Raw genomic sequence first — 22,811 nt, 5'->3', positions numbered from 1 at the left:
GTCTATGGACACAGGTGTGGGGTTGAGGTCCTGAGCTCATCCTTGTGATGGAAATATAGTCGACAGCCTTCCTGCTTGTTCAGTGGTGACAGGAATGTTGTAGTTGTGAACTGAGTAATCTCAATGGACTTCACTCCTTCTCTGAGATTTGTTTGACTTGTCCATTCCCCATGATCTCTCATGTCTCCAGGCTGATATCCCACAGGGTCAAAAATGTCCCTGCAGTCTCAGGCATCACACCCACACCATAAACCCTCCTGAATGAGAGTTGCCCTCCATGAGCCATTGAAGAGGAATCTCAGACTTCACAAGGACTGGACCACATCACCCACACCGTCTCCCCTGACTCCATGATGGTGAGTAGGGAGAGTATTGTCTGATTGGTTTGGAAAATGAAAGGCCTGTCCCTGGGGCTGGGGCTGCAGCTGGGGAAAATCACATGCTCACCACAGGACTGGGAGATTTGCGGTCTGAGAGGAGAGGAAAGGACAGAAGTTTTCCCTTCTTGGTCCCAGCATGCGCATCATCTGCTCTCAACCATTGTAATTCGTTCATGTTGGGTCTTCTACTGTGCACACAGGGAGCTGGGCAGGGGACACAGGCCAGGGGCACCTGTCTCATAAAACTCTGCTTCTGGCACCCTAATCTTTCTAATGTTCTGCAAAGGGTCATTCTCAGGAGCAATGACACCCACTGCAATCAGTGAGGTCCCGGTGTGAAATTCAATAGTCCCCGGAGAGATAGAAAGGAGCAAAACTCCCTCATGAGGACATCCTCTTCCCAGAGGGGGTGAGAAGGGCAATTTCATCTCAAGAACCCACACTAGTGGCCACTGCCTGCCATCCCCTTGGCTCCTCGCCTGTAACTGCCTCCTCTCTCAGGTGAGGAACAGTCCCAGAGGCCAAGCTCACGGATGTCTAGAGACACACTCCAGTCCAGATGCCTTGTGTCCCGTTCCCCAATAGAGTGATTGCTCAGGTCACTGAGGGCTCATTGCTGAGATTCTCCCCCTCACAGGGCCCAGGTCTCAGGTGCCCTGTCCCAGTTACCTTCCTATTCTGTGCGCTGGAGCTGGGAACAGAGTGAGCCTGACTCAAAACAGTGAACAGCTGACTCTCATACAAGTAGAGAATGAGCCATGTAAAATATTCTATTCAACTCATACATTAGTGAGGAGACCAGTAAACAGTAATGATTGGTCAAAGAGCATAGCAAAAACCAAAGTACTTACATTCCACCAGGAATAGGACCTTTGGGGCAAAGTCTTTGAGTGTTGGAGACACACTGCTAAATCCCTAACAGGGAGGGATCACATACGAGGAAAGAATCTGTGTCCTGCACAGAAGGGGACCTGCCTCTATGGGGCCGGTCACTGCTCTGCACTTGATCCTGATCTAAGAGGAGTTTGTATATGAGACACGCCCTCAGTCCTCACCACTGAACAGCTAAAGGAGTTCTGGACAGACTCACTCCTGAAGAGTCTGAGTAGAGACTGACCTGTGGGGATGTGGAGGCTACACAGGGGCCACCTGGCCTGACCCTAACTCAGGGGGACAGTGGACAGAGCAGTGGGGATGGGGGAACTGTCTACTGGGCTTCGGTCACCCTGAAACACAATAGTCAGTCTGGGCCTGGACACCAGGGGGCACTCAGTGCTCAGTCCTCAGCTTTCCGTGAGGGTTCACAGCTGCGACCAGCCACCTAGCACTGCCTGGTGCCCTCTGCCCAGGGCTCACAGCTGTGAACGCCCCACCCCAGGGCCAAGCTTAGGAAGTGGGACCTGAGCAAAGGCCACGTGAGAGATCAGAAAGCGGGGGCTCTGATTTGCATGTGTGGGCCCTCCCTCTCTCAGAGTATGAAGAGGGGAAGGGAGAGACTTGGGGGAAGCTCTGCTTCAGCTGTGGGGCCACAGAAGGCAGGACTCGGTGAAGATCTCCACCATGGCCTGGTCCCCTCTCCTCCTCACCCTCATCGCTCTCTGCACAGGTGACTAGATATGGGGACAAGGGAAGGGGCCTTGGGAAGATGCATGGGACCCTGCTTTCTCCCTTTGTCTCTAGTCCCTGGAATCACCATCTCTGTGTCTCTCTCACTTCCAGGATCCTGGGCCCAGTCTGTGACTCAGCCCGCCTCAGTGTCTGGGACCCTGGGCCAGACAGTCACCATATCCTGCACTGGAAGCAGCTCCAACATCGGGTATAGTTATAGTTCTGTGGGCTGGTACCAACAGATCCCAGGAACAGCCCCCAAAACCCTCATCTATGCTACTAACAAACGACCCTCAGGGGTCCCAGATCGATTCTCTGGCTCCAAGTCTGGCAACACAGCCACCCTGACCATCACTGGGCTCCAGGCTGAGGACGAGGCCGATTATTACTGTGCTTCCTATTACAGCAGTGATAGTAGTGACACAGTGCTGCAGGCCCGTGGGGAAGTGAGACAAAAACCTGCTGTGCCCTCAGCCATGGGGCTTCCCTGTGCAGCCCCCACTCCTCGGCCACGTCAGCTGCTTCCTTTGTTTGTGTGGCCAAAAGCAGCTCTGATACTCAGTTCAGGGAACTTTTTCTTGAACATGTGTGCTCATGCTCTCAATGTCTGCCCCCACAACTTGTCCTTGGTTTCAATCCATTTTCTGTTTTTCTCTAATCGAGCAGACATTCCTGGATGCTGGGGCAGGCTGCCCTGGGGACAGAGTCCACCAGGGGTGTGTGAGTCTGCCAGGGCGGCCATAACATAATACCACAGATGGGGCAGATTAACCAACAAACATGTGTTTCCTCACAGTTCTGCAGGCTGGAAGTCCAAGATCAAGGTGCTGGCAGGTTTGGTTTCTCCTTGGCTTGCAGAAGGCTGGGTCCTTGCTGTGTCCTCACAGGGCCTTTTCTCTGTGCACCCACCCTTGGTTTTCTTCCTCTTCTTATAAACACACCAGCCCCGCTTGTTAGGGCACCACCCTTATGACCTAATTACCTTAATTACCTCCTTCAATTCCTTATCTCCTAAGACAGTCACTACAGGGTTAGGGTCTCAGCATAGGGTTTTGAGGGACACAGTTCAGCCCATTTCAAGGAGTCAGGGCAGAAACAGGGAAACAAAGTCCAGCTGTGTTTGACTCAGGCTAGTTGACTCTCCAGATTATGTGCATCCACACCATTTACTGAACACCTACCATGGGTCAGACTTGGGTGAAGGGGCTCAGGACAGTGGGTGGACAAGACAGGAAGGGTCTCCATGCTCTGGGTGGTGACACTGTCTGGGGGAAGAGAGAGTACAAAGGAGCAAAAGACGCTGTACAGCATTGATGTCCTGGGAGAGTGAGGAGGGGTGAGCTTGGTGGGATGGAGATGGGAGCATTAGAGGGGTTGTCAGGGGAGCAACAGAATCCGATTTGTTTATGAGGCCCAAGTGCTGCATAGAAACTGAAGGAGGAGGAGGTTTGGATGTAGGGAGGGACTCGGTAGTAACTGTGGACCATACAACTGTTAGACGATGGGTCTGGTTAATGGGTGGAGCAGGTGGGATAGAGAAGAAAATTCAGATAACCAATGGCTTGGAGGAAGGAGGGATTGAAGGATGGGGTTGGGAATAAGAGGGACTGAAGCTGGGCTGTCGGGAGCAGTGTGGGTGGTGGGTGAGTCAATCAAGTCAGACAATGTGATGGCGCCATCTAATTCAGGCTGGATTATTTGACGCTCACATTTTCAAGAGATATGATCAGCTCTGACAAATGGGATTACTTGTTAGCAATTCTAGTAATGCACATCTCTAGTTTACTCTCGTCTTACATTTGATGAAAACTTCACCTGTGCCTGTTCAATTTCAGCACGTTGTTAGAGGGAAAGTACATGAAGGATGAACTTAGTCCCTTTGTTCTCAATGCTGCGATCATATTAGAAACTTTCCAGTTAGTAAAAGCCAGAAAGTGACACTCTCTACCAGATTACTTAATCTGAACCTCATTAGTGGGATCCTGTAAAGGGTTCATGTTTAAATGCTTCTAGAGGGTTACTTTATGCAAAATGCATTGATAATGCCTACTTGGCTTCCCTTCTCATTTACTTGAGGAAGAAAATCGGCCAAGACAGGACAGGTTGAAGACACCAAGACTTGGCTCCAGATGGGACCTCAGGTCTCAGAGCAGGGGGTCTGCTCTCCCACCAGGCAAGGTCAAGGCACATGGTCCACACATCTTGATACCAGTCATCCCCTGTGGGGACTGGAAGGCTGTGTTGGGAAGCAGGTGGTAGGATGGGGTCATGTCCCAGGCAGGAAGAGTCTAGTAGGAGAAATCAAGAAAACTCTCGTAGAAACCAAAGAGTGATGGATGCAACTAAAGGAAGACAACCCTTCAGCACAGTGATTAGGAGGACTTGGGCAATGCTTTACCCTAGAATAAAGAGAAAATAGTGGATGGATGGGTGTGGCTCCCTCCTGGGCACTGGGCAGTTTCCTTGTTGGGCAGGGTTGGCCCTCAGCCAGATCTGATAAGGGCTGTACTGAGACAGAAGTTTGCTTCAGCGTCCAGAACTGGTGCCTGTCCCAAGGCCTGCTTCTTGGGACTTCAATGGGCATGTTCCCAGCCCATTTCCTGGGCAGGCAGGAGTGCCCACAGACCGGTCTGCACAGGGCTGGGGCCAGGGCACAGAGCTGCCTCCAGATTCCCAGTCAGACTGAGGACAGCAGGACTGCCTCCAGGGCACTGATGGGCATGTGTCTTGTCTGCTGCCTGGATGGGCAGGATTGCTCCTGTACTGTTGCTAAGAGGGACTGGAACTGGATCATGGGCTGCTTCACGGTTCACAGCCAGGGACACGGTTGTCAGGGCTGCTAACTGAGGCATGGGCTGGAGTGACTCCGGCTGGGTCTCTGGCCAAGTGGTGCAGGTGGCAGGAAGAAGGCAATAAAGTGATTTGCCATGTCCCCAGGGGGATGATGTTGTTCTGGGCCTGTTGCCAGGACCCCCTGACCACGGGCCTGCCTTCTCAGACACCATTCCTCAGCCTTGGGTTCTGTCAGGATTTTACAGTCTCCTACCTGGATCCAGAAGCTCCCAAAAAGGCACTTTTGTCAATGGATGGCTGCCAAATCATGGTTGCTGAGTGGGGACATGAGTGGAGGACGTCCTATTCCATCATCTTGCTGAGGTCACTCGCCTGTCAAGGAATATTCCAAAATTTTAGGTAACTTATTTATTATTTTGTTCTCTTATGGTTAGTAATTTTTGTGTTCAATCTAAGATGTCTTTGTCTATTCCAAAGACATGAAGATGTGACTATATTTTTTCTTAGAACTTTTATGATTTTAGCTTTTATATTTATGACTATGATTCAAATCAAATTGAGTTTTACATATGGGATGAGGCAGTGGTCAGTGTTCACTATTTCCATACCACAGGCTGTGATCCATTAACAAAAAACCATTGATCATTTCAACAGAAAAAATTTGATAAAAAGTCGAACCTTGTTTGTGATTTTGAAACAATCTCTCAGGAAACTGGAATCAACGGGAAGTCCCATTACCTGATGGAAGACAGGAAAATAAATAAATCAACTAAAATAATCATTCTAAGTCATTTTTTATTCGAATTTCTCCATTCAAAACGGAGATAAACCAAACATCATGTGTCAAAGAAGCAATGTCTTAGAATTGCTGAGAGCAGCGCCCTTGGTCCTGCAGAGGACGTTCTAGATTGCGAGCTGCCCCACACGCAGGGAAGCCCCTGTCTGTCACAGTTATCAAATGAAATGGTCATGAGGAACAGTCCTCCAGGCTCTGTCATGTGTCACATCTTTACAGATTCTCATAGAAAAGATGTTCTTGAATTTAAATGCTACAAAATCTCTTCTTACCGCGGATCTGGATGTCTGACTCAATCCAAGGACAATACTTCACAAACCAAATTGGAAATAGGAAACATTTAAATAAAAAGTAATAACACGACATACATCCACTTCTCTGGAGAATGTAAACAGGGTCAACTAATCAGAAAAAAAAATGATGATAAGTATCATAATTGTCTCCTTTGTTCAGTATTTCTATCCTTAAATTTTATTTAAGAGAGTATGCACACTGGGGGTTCGATTTATGTTTGCAAATTTCCTTGTAAGTTATTATAATACAAACACATTATTGCTCCTGTTAGTATCTCCAGCAGGTGATGTGTGAGCCTGGTCCTGAAGGAAGGGGACAGCGGTGGGACAGGAGGACCAGAAGTGCTCAAAGAGAATGAGGCACTGGGGTTGAGGGTTAAGTATCCTCTTAGCAAGGGAGCCCCACTTGTGCTTTTGTACAGGCTCCATGGGAGAGGTGAGGCAGGAAGGGGGAACAATGATGGCCACACACACAGAGAGACTTTGAACGTGACACTCAACAGCTTTACATAATCTTGATGGGGAGAGAAACTGTGGGAAAGTTTTAAGCAGGGAGGTGCCTTTATCAGATACATGTGTTTCTAATATCGCTCTAATTACAGAGTAAAGCATGGAATACAGTGGGCAAATTGTGGGATGCAGCCACAATGAGAGACTCTGCAAGGCCAGGGGAGCAGGGCTAGGCTCCTGCACGAGGCTCCTGGAATGGCGCAGAGCCGTGTGCAGTTGAGGGGAGGCTGTGGACCCAGCACAGAGAATCTCCGTGTCCATGTCCTGAGGGAGGTGAGGAGCTCTCAGTCAGCAAGAGTAGGCTCCAGAAGCCCAGAGGAATTCTGTGAGTCTGTGCACTGCGTGTTTCTCCTGCTGGGATCTAGGCTCCATGTTAACAGGAATTTCCCCCTGTTATGTCACCGTAATATCTACAAAGCCCAGAAACTGTGGCACAATGGGCAAAGTCAGCACATATTTGTTGGAAGAATATTTGAATTCTCCTGAATTGCACACCTTGGTGAAAGCAGATCTGAGGCAAAGATAATGATTTCTGCTTTCTGGATATTTTGACTCTGGAGTTCTGAGTCAAATTAAGAGGAAATGTTAAGTAGTAACGGTGATCTTATTGTCTATAGAACAGAAGAGATACATGCACTTGATCCTGGGGATATGGACTGCATTCCATAGATTTATGCAAAGGAAGAGGAGAAGGATGCAATGGGCCTGCAGGGACTGAGTAAAGAAACCACGGGGAGCAGGTAGATGAGGGAACAAACTGTGAGCACAGGTGACAAGCTCCAGGAGCAAATAAACTGCAGAGTGTTTGTGAGCTGGATGGATGTCTCATAACATTTCATGTAAGAACATGTAAGATAGACATTTGTCAACAAGATGCTAAATATAGAGCTCCTGATCCAGCATAAGACCAATGACATTCTAATATTCAACTTTGTAACCCCAAAACCTACAAAGGACCTTAGAGGGAAAACGTGTGAAGAAAGAATGATGGGTTGGTAATCTCTGTGTCCATAGATGAGACGGTTCTGAACAGGGAGAGATGGATGAAGGAAGCCAACAAATTAGGGTCTAAGACTGTCTCTGCCAGGTTGGACTTTATTCTAACACAAGATGTCGTGATGGGAGCTGCACAGCTCAAATATTAGGATTCATTGTGCTTCTTTGATTTCTCATTAGCACAGCAAATAGACTACCTAAAAATTGGAGTTTAAGACGCAAATAAGGTTATGTGAGTTTATTTGTAATTCATTGCTTTAATGGACAAGTGATGGAACACTGAAAATGGATGTGCTCTCTAAACCACATAAAAATGAAGGGATATGCTGTTTGCAACATCTTCTCTGGGAGTGGAAACACCTTATCTTCCCATTTCTGTCCACTTTTTCACCTTCCATTTTGCACTCCCTAATGAGTGAGATAGAAGAGTCATCACCTCCAGTGCATGTGAATGCCATCACCAAACGATCAGACGATGGATGTGTGAATACAGGCAGCGATCTCTATTCACACATCCAAAAAACAGCTGGGCTCTCAGGGCTTTGGGCCATGGTGAGGGGTGTTTCCTGTGACCAGGAGGGGACACTGCAGGACAGCCCTGTGGTCCCTACACAGCTGATCTGAGAGGACCATTCACTCAAAGGAGTCTGGGCCTGAGAGCTGGGCCCTGTGCTCCCTGATGGGGACTCAGCAGCTGGGTCCTCTAAGTCCTGGCAGAGTCCCCTGAGCAGAGACCTTTGTCACAGCAGGTGCTTCCTCCCAGGGATCTCCCAAGAGGTGAAGCCAATCTCCATTCTCCTTGTGTGTGGTGTTAGCTGAACTCCAGCACCAGGGCTCAGGGAGGGGCTGGGCAGGCACCTGCTGGAAACACATTTGCATGGACAGCACCTCCTGTGGCAGAGGGTGGAGAAGAAAAGGAGGCCTGGGGCAGCCCAGCCCCACTGTAGGGACCAGGGGGATGTGTGCACCATTGCCTTGACTGCTGTCTTCCTTGGGTGTCTCTCTCTCTTCACAGGTGGGGACAGGCCTCAGAGACTCAAAGCAGCCCACAGTCTGTGTCAGCCTCTCTCACTCAGAATCTGAAGCAGCTCAACACTGGTCTCTTCCCCAGCACCCACATGTGTCTGCAGGTTCCCTCTCCCAGCCTGTGTCCTCCCTCTCTGTTCCCTCTAAACCTCTGTGAGACTCTCCTGCACCATGAGCAGGGGCTTCACTCTTGGTACCTTCCGGATATGTTGGTACTGGCAGAAACCAAGAAGTCCTCCCAGGTGTTTTCTTACATTCCTCTCACATTCAGACAAGCACCAGGGCTCTGGGGGTCCCCAGGAAATTCCCCGGATCCAATGATGCATCAGCCAATGCTAGGGTTTTGCTCATCTCTGCACTCCAGTTTAGGCTCCCTAGGACACATCATGGCAACACAAAGGCTGTCACAGTGCTTCCCACTCATGTGGAGTGAGGCAAAATCCTCCCCATTGCTCTGCTCTCCTCAAAGTAGAAGCCTGGGGGGTTCCTCCAACTCCGCCAACACTGGGTGGGCTCTCAGGTCTGCACAGACAGAGCCTCACAGACATTCCTCAGTCCTGGGCCAGAGACTCTCAGGACATGGCCATGTCCAGGGCAGCAGGGACACTGACCCCATAGACCCATCATGTGGGTGACCATAGTTCACTTCCCAGCTCCAATAAAGACTGAATCTTTGCGTGCTCACCTGTGTAAAGGAAGTCAGGATCATCTACGCAATGGATTGTGGGAAGATTAAAGAAATCACTACATGAACTTGCCACACTGTGTGACCCAGACCAGCTGCTCTGATCTTTGTCAACACTAAGTCAGCCTATTCCAGGCCCACACGCTCCAGGAATGTTCTCTTCCTGTTCCTTCCCTGACCCCTGCTCCTCCCCTTTGCCCCATTCTCAACACTGACCCATTAAGGAAGGACATTTAAAGAGAACTTGTTTTTCATTTGGGGAGATCTGAATTGAAAACCTGCGGCTTCCAAATATGAGACATGCATCGTGGGCATGCTTCTGAATTTCTCTTTGTGTCAATGACATTATGTGTAACCAAGGAGGTGAAGGTCATATATACTGAAAACTGTAAGACATCATTGAAAGAAACTGAAGAAGACATAAAGCAACGGGAAAGATATTCTGTGCTCAGGAATTGGGAGAATAAACGTAGTTAAAATGTCTATATTACCTAAAGCAATCTACAGATGTAATGCAATCCCAACCAGAATCCAAATGACAGGGCCGGCCCGGGGTCTCAGGGATTAAGTGCGCATATTCTGCTTTGGCTGCGCAGGGTTCACCGCTTCAGATCCCGGGTGAGGACATGGCACCGCTTGCCAAGCTATGCTTTGGTGCGCGTCCCACATATAAAGTAGAGGAAGATGGGCACAGATGGTAGCACAAGGCCCGGCTTCCTCAACAAAAAGAGGAGGATTGGCAGTAGTTAGCTCAGGGCTTATTTTCCTCAAAAAAAAAAAATAAATAAATAAATGAAAGAATCCAAATGACATTTTTCACAGAAATAGAACAAAGAATCATAGAATTTATATAGGACAACAAAAGACTCCCCTGAAAAGCCAAAGCAATTACGAGGAAAAAATACAAAGCTGGAGGCATCACCATTCCCTGAAATTTAAATATACTATCAGATAAAGTAACATAAACACTTGGTACTGGCAGGAAAATGAACACAGAGCTCAATGGAACAGTATTGAGAGCCCAGAAATAAAACCACGCGTCCATGGACAGCAAATCCTTGACAAAGGTTCGAGGGCATTCAGTAGAGAAAGAAAGGCTCTTCAATAAGCGTTGTTGGGCAAACAAGGCAGCGACATGCCAAAGAATGAAAGTAGGCCATTATCTCACACCATACACAAAAATTAACTCGTACTGGATTTAAGACTTGAATCCAAGACCCGAAACCATAAAATCCTAGAAGAAAACACAGGCAGTATGCTTTTTGACTCCAATCTTAGCGGTATCTTTTTGAACACAATGTCTTCTGAGTCAAAGGAAACAAATATATAAAATAAACAAATGGGACTATATCAAACCAAAAAGGTTCTTCAAAGCAAAGAAAACCATCAACAAGACAAAAAGATAATCCACAAACTGGGATAAATTATTTGCGAATCAGGTATACGATAAGTGGTTCATTTCCAAAATATATAAAGAACTCATACAAGTCAACAACAACAAAATAAACATGCAGACCAAAAAATGCATGGAGGATATGAACAGACATTTTTTGAAAGAAGATATACAGATGGCCAACAGGCTCATGAAAAGATGTTCAACAAACCTAATTATTGGGGAAATACAAATGGAAACTAAAATGAGATATAACTTCACACTCGTCAGAAGGGCTATTATTAAAAAGACAAGATGTATGTGTTGGAGAGGATGTGGAGAAGAAGGAACCCTCGTACACTGCTGGTGGGAAAGCAAACTGGGGCAGTCACCAGGGAAAACACTCTGGAGATATCTCAAAGAGTTAAAATAGAAATACTTAATGGTTCAGCTATTCCGCTTCTGAGTGTTTATCCAAACTCATGAAAACATGAATTCAAAAGATATATGCAGTCTTATGTTCATAGACGCATTATTCACAATAACCAGTATTTGCATGCAATGCAAGTGCTCATCAGCGGAAGAATGGATAAGGAAGATGGGGTATATATGTACACAGTGGACTCCTACCCACTCATAAAAAATGACAAAGTTGTGCCATTTGTGACATAATGTATGGACCCTGAGGGCATTATGCTAAGCTAAATAAACGAGACAGCGAAAGGCAAATACTGTATGAATTCACTCATATGTGGAAGATAAACAAACACACATATGGATAATCAGAGGAGATTCACAGTTACCAGAGGGGAAAGGGGCAGGGGGAGGGTGAAAGGGGTAAAGAGGCTCTTGTGTATGGTGGCAGACGGAAGCTGGACTTTTGGTGGTGAACTTGATGCAGTCTGTACAGAAGCTGAAATATAACAAGCTACACTTGAAATTTACACAATGTCATAGACCAATGTGACCTCAATAAAATATTATTTTAAATTTACATAGTGTGATTTGTTACATTTTTCTGTATTGAGTGATAATGTCTGTGTCCTCTCTAAGAAAACTTTGTCTATTCCAATGACAGGAAGATGTTATTTTATAATTTTTCTAGAATCTTTATGATATTAGCTTTGATGTTTATGAATAACTTGAATCAAATGAAGTCTCATATTTGGGATGAGGCTATGGTCAATGTTCATTATTGCATACTATAACTCTGTGATCCATTAAAGGAAGAACCATGATTATCCCAAGGGAAAAATTTTTTTGATCCATAATTCAACACGTCTTTGTGATTTTAAAACAATTTCTCAGGAAATTGGGAATAAAATGGAAGTTTCTTACCCTGTGATTAGACAGTAAACAAACAAAATCAAAACTAAATTTTCATGCCAAGTCATTGTGAAGGGTTCCCTATTAGAAGTGCTCCATTAGAAAAGGGATAAAGAAACACGATGCGTTCAGGGAAGTAGAATCATGGAAACTGTTACAAGTTTAGTGTCCTTGGTCCTGCAAGGGGCACACAGATTGCAGAGTTAGACCACTCGCAGGGAAGACCAAGTCCACCACAGCTTTCAAATTAAATAATCATGAAGAACAGTTCTCCAGGCTCTCATTTCACAGAGCGTCATCATTAAGGACACTCTGAATTCAAATGCTACCAAATCTCCACGTCTCTCCACTTATCCTGGATGTCTGGCTCAACCTAAGGATGATAGTTTTCTCAAAGTTGGGAAGATTCAATGTTTGAAGAAACAGTAATCGCCTAATACACAAACACTCCTCTGAGGAGTGTAAATAGGTTCAATTAATAAGGAAAAATAATGACAGAAAGAATCATACTTGTATTCTTTGTTCAGTATTTCTATCCTTAAATTTTAGTTAAAAAATATGCACACATGTGGTTAAAGTTCCAGGTTTGGAAATTTGTTTGTAAATAATTATAGTAAAAACAAATTATCCCTCCACTCAGTGTGGTCAAAATTCATCCAGCAGGTGATATGTGAGCCTGTCCTGAAGGAAGAGGGACAAGAGAGCGACAGGAGGACAAGAAAGTCCCCCAGAGGAGGGAACACTGTGGTCCAGGGTTAAGTGTCCCCTTTGCAAAAGAGACCTGCTTGTGCTTTTGTAGAGGCTGCAGAAGGGGGAGGTGGGGCAGGAGGCAGGGGAAGAAATGATGGCCATGTCGAGAGAGACCTTGGATGTGGCACCTAATATTTTTAATTCATCTTGATGAGAAGGGAATCTATGGAAGATTTTTAAGCAGGGAGGTGCCTTTATCAGACATATGTGTTTGCAATATCCCTCTGAATACAGTGTAAAGAATGAAATATAGTGCACAAGATGGTGGGTAAGACCACACTGAGGGGCTCTGCGTGGCCGGGTGAGCAGGGATGGGCACCTGCACTCAGGGACCTGGAACGGGCAGGGAGGGGTGAGGACCAGGGGAGACTGTGGACACAACATCCAGGACTTCAGTGTCCATGTGCCGGGGGAGATGAGGGGTTCTTGGCAATCAGGAGTGGGCTCCAGATTCCCAGGGTGTTATCAGCCACGTGATGACATTCTTCTGTGACTCTGTTCACTGTGTGTTTCCCACACCGGGATCCAAGGTCCGAGTGAATAGAACTTTTCCCCTGTTGTGTCACTCTGTATCTACAGCACCCAGAAAACTTCCTGGAATGGAAGACAGACACAACACATGCTTGTTGAATGAATATCTGAAATCTTATGAATGGGAAACCTGGAAGAGGTGCAGATCTGAAGCGAAGATAAAGATTTCTGCTTTTTGGACATTTTGAGTTTGAGATCCGAGCTGATTTGAGAGGAGATGCTGAGTAATAACCTTGATCTTACTGTCTGTAGAACAGGAGAGACAGTGCTTGAGCCCTCGGGAAGGCGACCAGTGAGACGGACTGGATTCCACGGGCTCCTGCAGCGAAAGTGGAGGGTGAGGAGCCTGCAGGTGCTGAATAAAGAGCCCTCAGGGAGCAGGGGGATGGGGGAGCAAATGCTGAGCACAGGAGACAAGCTTTGTGAGCAAATAAACTGAAGACTATGGGCGAGCTGGGTGACTGTCAGGTGACATTTCACTTAACAACATGTAAGACAGCCATTGCCAACAAGACACTAAATATAGAGCTCATGATCCAGCACAAGATCAATGGCATTCTAATATTCAACTTTTTAACCCCAAATCCTACAAAGGACCCTAGTGAGAAAAGGTGTGAAGAAAGAATGCTGGGGTTGGTAAGCTCTGTGTCCACAGAAGAGATAATTCTGAACAGGGAGAGATGGATGAAGGAAGCCAACAAATGAGGGTCTAAGACTTTCTCTCCCGGGTTAGACTTTATTCTAATACAAGATGGCGTGGTGGGAGCTGCACAGCTCGAATACTAGGAATCATTGTGCTTCTTTGACTTGTCACTTAGCTCAACAAGTAAATTGGCTAAAAAATTGGGGACTAAAACACCAAGAAATGTATGTGAGAGTCCTTGGGATCATTGCTCTATTAGACAAGAGATGGAACACTGAAAATGTATGCATATTCCAAAGCACGTGCAAATAAAGGGCTTTGATGATTGCAGCATATTCTCCGGGGCACGAACATCTTAATTGTCATTTCCGTACATTTCTGAATCTTCCACAGACAGAGACTCCTTCTGGGAATAAGATAACCACAGTAATCATGCACAGTATATTGGAATCCCATGTTCCAGGAATCAGACCATGGATGTGTGAACAGAGGCAGTGACCTGTTGACCTGCAGAACCAGATGGGCTCTCAGGGTTTTGGACCATGGTGAGGGGTGTGACCTGTGATCAGCAGGGGGTGCTGTGGGACTGCCCTGTGGTTCCTACACAGCTGCTTTGTGAGGACCATTCACTCAAAGGAGTCTGGGGCTGGGGCTGGGGGCTGGGGGCTGGGCCCAGCTCTCACTGATGGGGACTCAGCAGCTGTGTCCTCTTTGGCCTGGCAGAGTCCCCTGAGCAGGGACCTTTGTGTTGTCTCAGCAGGTGCTTCCTCCCAGGGCTCTCTCAAGGGGTGAAGCTGACCTCCATCCTCCTCAGTGTGTGGTGTGAGCTGAGTTCCAGCACCAGGGCTCAGGGAGGGGCTGGGCAGTCACTGAATGGAAGCTTATTTGCATGAACAACCCCTCCTGTGGCAGAGGGTGGAAAGGAAAATGAGGCCTGGGGCAGCCCAGCCCACTGTGGGGACCAGGGGCTGAGTGCACCATGGCCTGGACTCCTCTCCTCCTCATGCTCCTGTCTCACTGCACAGGTAGGGACAGGTCTCAGCGACCCAGAGCAGCGGACACTCTGTGTCAGTCTCTCTGGCTCAGAATCTGAATCAGCTCAACTCTGGCCCCTGCCCAAGCACCCACATGTGTCTCTGTCTGCAGGTTCCCTCTCCCAGCCTGTGCTGACCCAGCCGCCCTCCCTCTCTGCATCTCCTGGAACATCAGGCAGACTCACCTGCACCCTGAGCAGTGATGTCAGTGTTGGCAGCTCTCTCATATTCTGGTACCAGCAGAAGCCAGGGAGCCCTCCGGGGTATCTTCTGAGTTTCTACTCAGACTCAGTTAAGCACCAGGGCTCCCGGGTCCCCAGCCACTTCTCTGGATCCAAAGACACCTCGGCCAATGCAGGGCTTCTGCTCATCTCTGGGCTCGAGGCTGAGGACGAGGCTGACTATTACTGTGCTACAGCTGATAGCAGTGGGAGCAGCTCTGGTTACTCACAGTGTCTCAGACAACGAGGAAGTGAGACAAAAACCTCATGCCCATAGTCCTTGACTCTGAGCCTCTTTTCAGTGAGAAGCTCCTGTGGAGGCCTCTGGACAGGAGACTCCTCTGCAGCCAGATTTATCGATGAACAGAGGCAGGAGAAAGTGCAGGATGCGCCTGTTACCTGAGCCAGCACAGGGCATCCCAGGATCACACAGATGATGAGGTCCCAGAGCCCAAGGGCACGTCCCATGGGGTCTGCAGGGAATGAGCAAGAGTAAGCGCTGCTTCTGCTGAGAACACGCTAAGTGCTGAGCAGCGTAACCACACCCATCCACACGTCAACGTCCGCATCTTGTTTCATAGACTGTGAGCCTGCATTACTCCTGATGTATCTACAGCTAATGTACTAATACTCACCCTGGTCACAGTCACATTTTCCTCTTTCTGAACCAGCCCACACACCAACTTGCTCACAACTTCTACAGCCCTTCACCAACAGCATCCGTCACGTGCATCCCTCCTGAGCTCTCCTCTTCCCCTGGGTCCCCGGGGAGTTCAGATCCCTCCCTCTGGGTCTTCGTGTTTTAACTCCATCTCCATGTGAGGTTTTCAGAGAAAACTGGAAATGTTCTTGCTGTCATTTCCTTTCTCCAGAGGCTCCATCTCAAGGAAGGAAATTTAGCAGACGTTAGGCCAGCAGGAAATCACTTCATCATCTTATTCCTATTCTCATCCTCACACTCTGGTTTTCTACTTCTCACCATCCTAAGTCACTCTCTTTATTAAGGCAATAAAATTACAGATTTTTTGTAAAAATGACTTGAGCATTCCACCGTGTGTATTTGCACTTGGAAGCTATCGATTTATTTTTTCCCTCATTGAGAATTAACTGAGGTCTTACCCAGTGTGAGTCTTGAATAATCCACAGACGAAAGAATGACTGCACATTTCTGAAATGACATTTTTCTTCTGCCTCAGAATCTCTGTTTCCAAAGAACTTCCTGGAAATCACCTCAGCCATACGACCACTTTGCTCAAGTCAATGAAATCCCATATATTAGCCCTTGTCCAAAATAAAATAATGTCTCTTGCTCATCCTCAGGGGGACATCTGGGAGCCACAGGGGCCCTGTGGGGCTGGCCGTGGTGAGAGGAGCAGGAGGATGGAGGCTGTGTGGTCACTCCTGTCCTGTGTCTCCTGAGACCTGACGACCCTGTGGCTGCGGGCCTCGTGCCTCCATCCAGGTTCTGAAGATGGACGGGCATCTCACTCCACCGGACTTGTGCTCATGATTCAGAGGACTCATTAACACAGCTAATATGCACCAACTCCTCCTCCCTGTGTAAAGTTCATCCTCGTCCCAGGGAAGTGGCCTTCCAGTCACTTGTCCTTCTTTAGCTCCAGGACCCTGGAGGGTCTTACAGAGAAGCAGCCCCTGGGAGGGATTTGCATGAAGAACCACCCTCAGGGTGTAGAAGGGACATATGAGGGGCTAGGGGACACTTGGACCATGATCTGCCTCTGAGGGATTGAATTTATGGCTTTCTGAGGGCACAGGATGCATACTCTCTTGTTCTCTCTCTTTCTGTCTCTCTGTCTCTCACACACACTCACACACCCCTCTTATGCAGTTTCAGAGTTCTCTGTCCCTGCAGAAGTCAGGGGTCAACCTGTGCTGCCCCAGCCACCCTCAGTGTCAGAATTTCCAGGAGGAAGAATCTCCCTCAACAGGAAAACCAGTAACATGGTGTGTAACTAGGAGGGGGTCCTCTTATCAGGGTCAGCCAGGAAATGCCCTGGACACAGGCTCTATGAGGAAGACTTTGATGCTCAGGTAGCCCAGGATGAGTCTCTGCTCCCTGTCAGCAGCTCAGCCTCCCTGACCATCTCTGAAGGGGATTGTCTCTGTCTCTCTGTATATATACATTACCGTATCATTCTGTTGTTGGGAAACATTTCAGTTGTTGGGGTTATTTAAAACTTTGTTATTATAAGCCCCCAAAATTGCTGGTGTGAACATTCTTGGACATGTCTTCTGGTGGACATAAGCTTTCATTTCTGCTGGATGAATGCCTAGGACTGAACATGCTGCTCATAGGGAGGGTGCATATTCAGCTTTAGTAGATAATGCCACACGGTTTTTCCAAGAATTTGTATGAATTCTACTCCTAGCAGAAGTGTATTTGATTTCTAGTTGCTCCACATTCTCACTAGCACATGGCATTGTCCATGTTCATATTCTTGGTGTTGTGGTATCTCCTTGTAGTGTTCATAGGCGTGGCCTGGATATCTACTTAGATTGAGCACCTTTCAATGAGTTTACTGGCTCTCCCAACATCTTCATTTGTGAATGTCTGTCCCAGATTCTTGCCCGTTTGGTTGGGTTTTCTGTTTTACTTCTTGATTTGCACAAGTTCTTTGTAAATTCTGCATAGGAGCATGTAGTTAGCAGTGCATGTTGAGAATATCTGCTCCCAGGCTACGGCTTGACTTTCCACTCTGTTAACGGTGTCTTTTAATGAAGAGAACTTCTTATGATTTCAATGTAATGAAATGCATCAGTGTTTTCCTTTCTGGATGGTGCTTTTTGCCTTGTTTAAGAAGCGTTTTTCTCCCCAAGGTTGTGAAGATTATTTCCTCTGTAGGCTTCTAGAAGCTTTGCTGTTTTGGATTTCATATTTGGATCTGCACCCAACTGGGATGGATTTTTGTGTATGCAGTGAAGTATGGGGAGGGGAAAACTCAGTATTGTAAAGGCAGCAGTTCTCCCCATGTCGATCCATAGGCTCAGTGCCATTCCAATCCCAACCCAATAGATCTCTTGTTGTTGTATGAGGGACCTGATAAACTGATTCTAAAATTTATAGGCAAATGCAAAAGGCTGAGAATAGCCAAGATAATGTCTCAGGGGAAAAAATGTCTCTTATTGATATGAAAACTATTATAAAGCTAAAGTAATTGAGACCATGTGATATGGGCAAAAAGATAACCAATGGATCAAAATGGACAGCTCTGAGCCAGCCCCACACATACACGAGGACATATGCTTTGTAACAAAGGTGGCCCCACAGAGCAGTAGGGAAAGACAGCTCTTTCAATAAATTATGATGGGTCAATTGGACATCACATGGGAAAAACAAACGTCTTCGGAGCTCCCACTTTGCACCCTACATGAGCCCATGATACTCTCTTCTTACATGCTTGTGTCATGGGGACAATATTAATTGTAACATCACTGTTATATCTTTAAAGATTTGCCACTCTCAATGTTCTTTACAATCTACCATTTCTGCAACAACCCTAAGAAGCAGGCAAAGAAGACATTGTTGGCCCTTTCATGGATGATGAAGTAGAAACTTGAAAGAGTGAGTGACTGACCCGGGGACTTTTACCTACTGCTCGAACTTCATCTGCTTGATTCCAAGCCCGGGACTCTTTCCAGTTGAAGAGGTCCTAATTCCCATTCCCAGGGGGAATCAGGGGAGCAGGGAGAAGTGGGCTGTGATGGAGGTGGACTGGGAGTGGCTAGAGGTCAATAGCACCCTCCTCACACCAACCTGTGATGGGCTACTAGGCCAAGTGCCCCTGGACCTCTTCCTGAAGGAGGGCACTCCATAAGACGGAGCAAGAGGGTGAGGAGTTTTGGTGGGAAGAGGAGGGCCAGGGAAAGGGGCAGATAGTCTGCCGTTTGGAATAGCGACTGGGTTGGAGGCAGAAGAGCTGGGGCCTGATCCAAGCTCTGCCATGTACTTGCTGTGTGCCCTTGGACAAATGACTTTATCTCTCTGGGCCTCAGTTTCCTCATCTCTGAAGGGATTAATTCCAATGTCTATCAACTAATGTGGTTGTGGGAATTAATGGGAATTGTGCTCCTCAATTAGTGAGGACTCAACAATTGTTGACAATATTATTCAGATCACGTCTCCTCTCTAATAAAAAGCAACAGCTTCCATTAATTGAACATTTACTTGTCTGTATCTCATCTAATCCTCACGACGACTCCAGGAAGTTGGTGTTCTTTATGTGCCCATGTTGTAGATGAGAACAGAGGCTCTGAGAGGTTGCAGCTGCCCGGGACAGAGCCAGGACTGAAGCCAGGCTGCCTGGACCTTTAAGGCCCACTGTCTCCTGCCTCTGTCCCTCTGGAGCTGTCACTCTAGGAATGCTTTGCTCATGATGGGGAGTGGGTGAGGGTCAGGGACAGGTGGGAAGGAGTGTGTGACCTCACTAGTCCCTGTGCTCCAGGGAAAGGAATGGTTTAGTCTTCTAGGAGGGAGGCACAGGATGGGCAGGGAGGAGGGGCAGCCTCAGAGCAGGGTCTGCCCAGTGGTCCCTGGGTGGGATGCACAAATCCCCAGCCTGGTCAGCTTCCTTTTGGGCCAGAGGTGTATCTCCATCTAGGATTGCTGGGCGGAAAGAGTGGAGGGCCAGCCTTTGCAAAGGATTCATAAGATGCATTTTCCCAGCCCTCCCCATCTCCTGAGACAGAACTGTGTCCATGGATTGATTCTGTTTATTCCAATCGCTTTTACATGGAGGTATAGAAAAAAGACTGGAAAGAACTATGGCAAGCTGCAGCTAATCATTATCTTGGGGTGGTGGGAATAGGGTCGATTTTTTTTCTGTCATACTTTTCATTATTTTCTGAATTATCTGTGTTAGACAAGATTTAATCTTATAATTGGGAAGACAATGTGCTCTAATAGAAGAAATGCAGTCACAAATTCTTGTTGCTAGTTCCAGTGAAGAATACTCTGCTAACGGCCACTTTAAAGCATCTCCTTGAGTCCCAAGCTTAACGGACACTGGTTTTGGAGTCACCATGTTCAGGTCCAAATCCCAGCTCTGCTACATTCCAGCTGTGCTAACTGGGGTGAGCCTCTTACCCTCTCGGGTCCCAGTTCTCTCATCTGAAAAGTTGAGAAGTAACGAGCTCCCTCCAGGGGCTGTTCGATGCCTTGAGATGATGTTTGAAAGCTGCACGGCCACAGGGCTGCACTCAGGACACCCTCACTCAGTGGTGGCTCCTATCACAGGCCACATCATGATATGGCCTCCTTTCCCAGCGAGCCACTTGGGACCCTTTGTAGGTGGCCATTACCTATCATCCCTACTTTACAGATGAGGATACGGAGGTTCAGAGTAGTGCTGAGACTTTCCCAAGGTCAGAAAGCTCAGAAGGAGTCTTCTGAAACAGGCTCAGAGAGTATAAGTGATCAGCCAAGGCCACACAGCTTAAACCTACTGCCTCTTAAACAACAAAGTCAATACTAGCTTGGCACTTTGCATAATCATCTCAATTAATTCTCCAAGTAACCGTACAATATGATTCTCTCCAGACGATTTTATAGACAAGAAAACTCTGCAGCGGGCCTGGCACCCAGTCTGCCCAGCTCCCTGGGAGGCTGTGGCAGGACCAGGTGGTATGCAAGGAGGCAAGCAGTAGGCAGTGCTGGGGCTCTGTTCAAGGAGTGTCAGGCTGGAGGCACACTGCTGGCACCAGTGGTGGCTGCAGTGACTCAGAGAGCTCAGGCTGGAGACCAGAAAGTCCAGGGGGTGAGAAAGGCTGCCAGGGAGGCAGTGAGCAAGCAAGAGGCCAGGAGGCAGAAACTCCGGACCCAGGCACACATAGCTCACACCTGGCTGCACCGTTTCTGATCATCAGTGGGGCCAGTGCCTGTGCGGGGCCTCACCATGGCTCAGGCACCTTCAGTGCCACCCACCCACCAGTATGCATGAGCAACAGGCTCCCAGGAGCTGGCTGTCTCTTCCTCTCTCCTCCCCTCACATCCCTGGCTGTCCAGCTTTTGCTGCCACTGCCTCCTACTCCCTGGCCACCTCTGTTGCCCCTGCTGCAATCCAGGAGGCACACTCTTCCACATTCCCACTGGAGACGCAGAGGATGCCTCTTGCACCACACTTGGAGAAATAGCCCCTGGGCCCATCTGGAGGCGCTTGGTGGCGAGAAACGAAATCCAAACTCCATTTTCTTTGATGACATGCAAGGAAATTTCCCGAAGACTAAACGGAGAGCATGTTGCCTCATCTCATTTCTGATCCTAGAAAACCCATGGTGCACAACTCAATGTGAACCTAATTAGATATGAAAATTATAGGGCGATCTCACTTCTAACATAGATGCTCACATTCTTCAGCATATCAGTTACACAATCCATCGTGACCCGATCAAATTTCTCTGGACAGCCAGGGAGGAATTGGGCTGAGAAAAGGGCATTTGCAAATTCTCCTGGGAATAGCTGAAATGGATTATGGAGGGACTGCATATAGGAAGAGACAATGACTCATATGCACATGCCCAATAACAGCCTTGGGCCATGGCGATGGTTTCTGACACACTTGGGAGAGGAAAAGGTGATTACAGGCCGTTCTGCAATAGGAAACATTGATATCAATGCCATGGTGGGAGCATACATCAACATCACCATTCTGGGATAAAACTCACAGCCCAAAGAAGCTCTTACCTGGGTCAGACGACATCCTCCAAAAGCCACCATGGGAGTTGTTTGCTGCTCTCTGCTCCTTCCTGCATTGTCATGGGCCCTGGAGCACTGGGTTCCTGTGCCATATCCAGGTCCCCAATCCCTCCGTTCACAACTGGTTACCAGGGCTGGTGAGGAGGTGGATGGGGGGGATCGTTTTAACAGGCGCTCAGTTTCTGTTTGGGATGATGAAAAAGTTCTGGAATTTGATAGTGGATATGGTTGCACAATGTTTTTGAATCTACTTAATGCCACTGAACTGTACACTCAAAAGTGATTGAAATGGTACATTTTATGTTATGTGTCTTTTATGACAATTACAGGATTACTAGTTCACAATTCAGAACTACATTTAAAAAGTTATGCTCAAAAAGATGTTTCTGACCCTCGTATAATTTATCCTATTCTGCCTCATCCTCATTAATAAAAATGTACACTAATTTCTGATATTATCAACTGAATTGTGTGCCACACAAAATTCATTTGCTGAGCCCTAACCCCCAATGGACAATGTTTGGGGACATATTTAAGGGAGGTATTAAGATTAGATGAAGCCGTCAGGGTGGAGCCCTAGTCCAATGAGACTGCGGTCCTCATGAGAAGAGGAAGAGACCCCAGGGCTGTGTGTGCATGGAGCACAGGCCATGTGAGGACAAGGGGACAGGTGCCATCTGCAAGCCCAGGAGACATGAGTCAGTGCAAGTCAAACTAGTTGCCAGATTGGCCTTGGATGCCTGGCTCCTAGAACTGTGAAAAAATTAAATTTCTGTCATTTCAGGCACCCAGTCTGTGTTGCTTTATTTTGGCAGCCCTTGTAGACTAATGCACTAGCTTATCATTCCATTAATATGTCTGAAAATATCTCTGGTGTACAAGCATTTAGTTAAGAGAACTTCGTTGCTCATACAGTTTGCAAATGGGGGAGATGTGGCCTTTGGCAGCAAACCAAAAATATGCTCATTTTGGTTGTCTTTTAAAGCCAACTGTCCTTTAGAAAAGCTTTTCAAAAAAGTTGTCTTTTAAACAGTTTTTTTTAAAGGGTTGTCTTTTTAAAAAGTCTGTCTTTAAAGACTTTTTAAATTCTTTTTAAAAAGGTCCCACCTAGGTCCCACTCAGGTCCCCTTATACA

The 22,811-nt window shown here is 47.3% G+C and overlaps 2 long non-coding RNA genes across 6 annotated transcripts in view; one reads left to right on the top strand and one right to left on the bottom strand.

Annotated features, from left to right (window-relative positions):
• The window catches only part of LOC139045949 (uncharacterized), a 36,497-nt gene extending 14,677 nt beyond the window's left edge, over window positions 1-21,820 (bottom strand). The window contains exons 1-3 of one of the 2 annotated variants that reach the window (XR_011505463.1): window positions 21,665-21,820; window positions 5,460-5,519; window positions 5,035-5,153 (exon numbers count right to left, since the gene is read on the bottom strand). This is a non-coding gene — a long non-coding RNA (uncharacterized lncRNA). Of the gene's footprint in view, window positions 1-5,034; window positions 5,520-21,664 lie in introns of both variants that reach the window. The other variant, XR_011505462.1, reaches the window with a different exon arrangement.
• On the top strand, window positions 1,831-9,880 carry LOC106828781 (uncharacterized). 4 transcript variants are annotated; one of them, XR_011505459.1, is made up of 3 exons: window positions 1,831-1,986; window positions 2,100-5,180; window positions 8,392-9,880. It is a non-coding gene; the product is annotated as an uncharacterized lncRNA (long non-coding RNA). The 4 variants fall into 4 exon arrangements; XR_011505460.1 differs by lacking the exon at window positions 8,392-9,880 and adding an exon at window positions 5,797-5,811; XR_011505458.1 differs by lacking the exon at window positions 8,392-9,880 and adding an exon at window positions 5,436-5,561.
• Window positions 21,821-22,811: the final 991 nt, after the last annotated feature.

The sequence above is a fragment of the Equus asinus genome, chromosome 8 (assembly GCF_041296235.1).
Source record: "Equus asinus isolate D_3611 breed Donkey chromosome 8, EquAss-T2T_v2, whole genome shotgun sequence".
Taxonomy (NCBI): domain Eukaryota; kingdom Metazoa; phylum Chordata; class Mammalia; order Perissodactyla; family Equidae; genus Equus; species Equus asinus.
The sequence above is the reverse complement of the archived record's forward strand: the minus strand, read 5'-3'. Positions and strand labels throughout refer to the sequence as shown.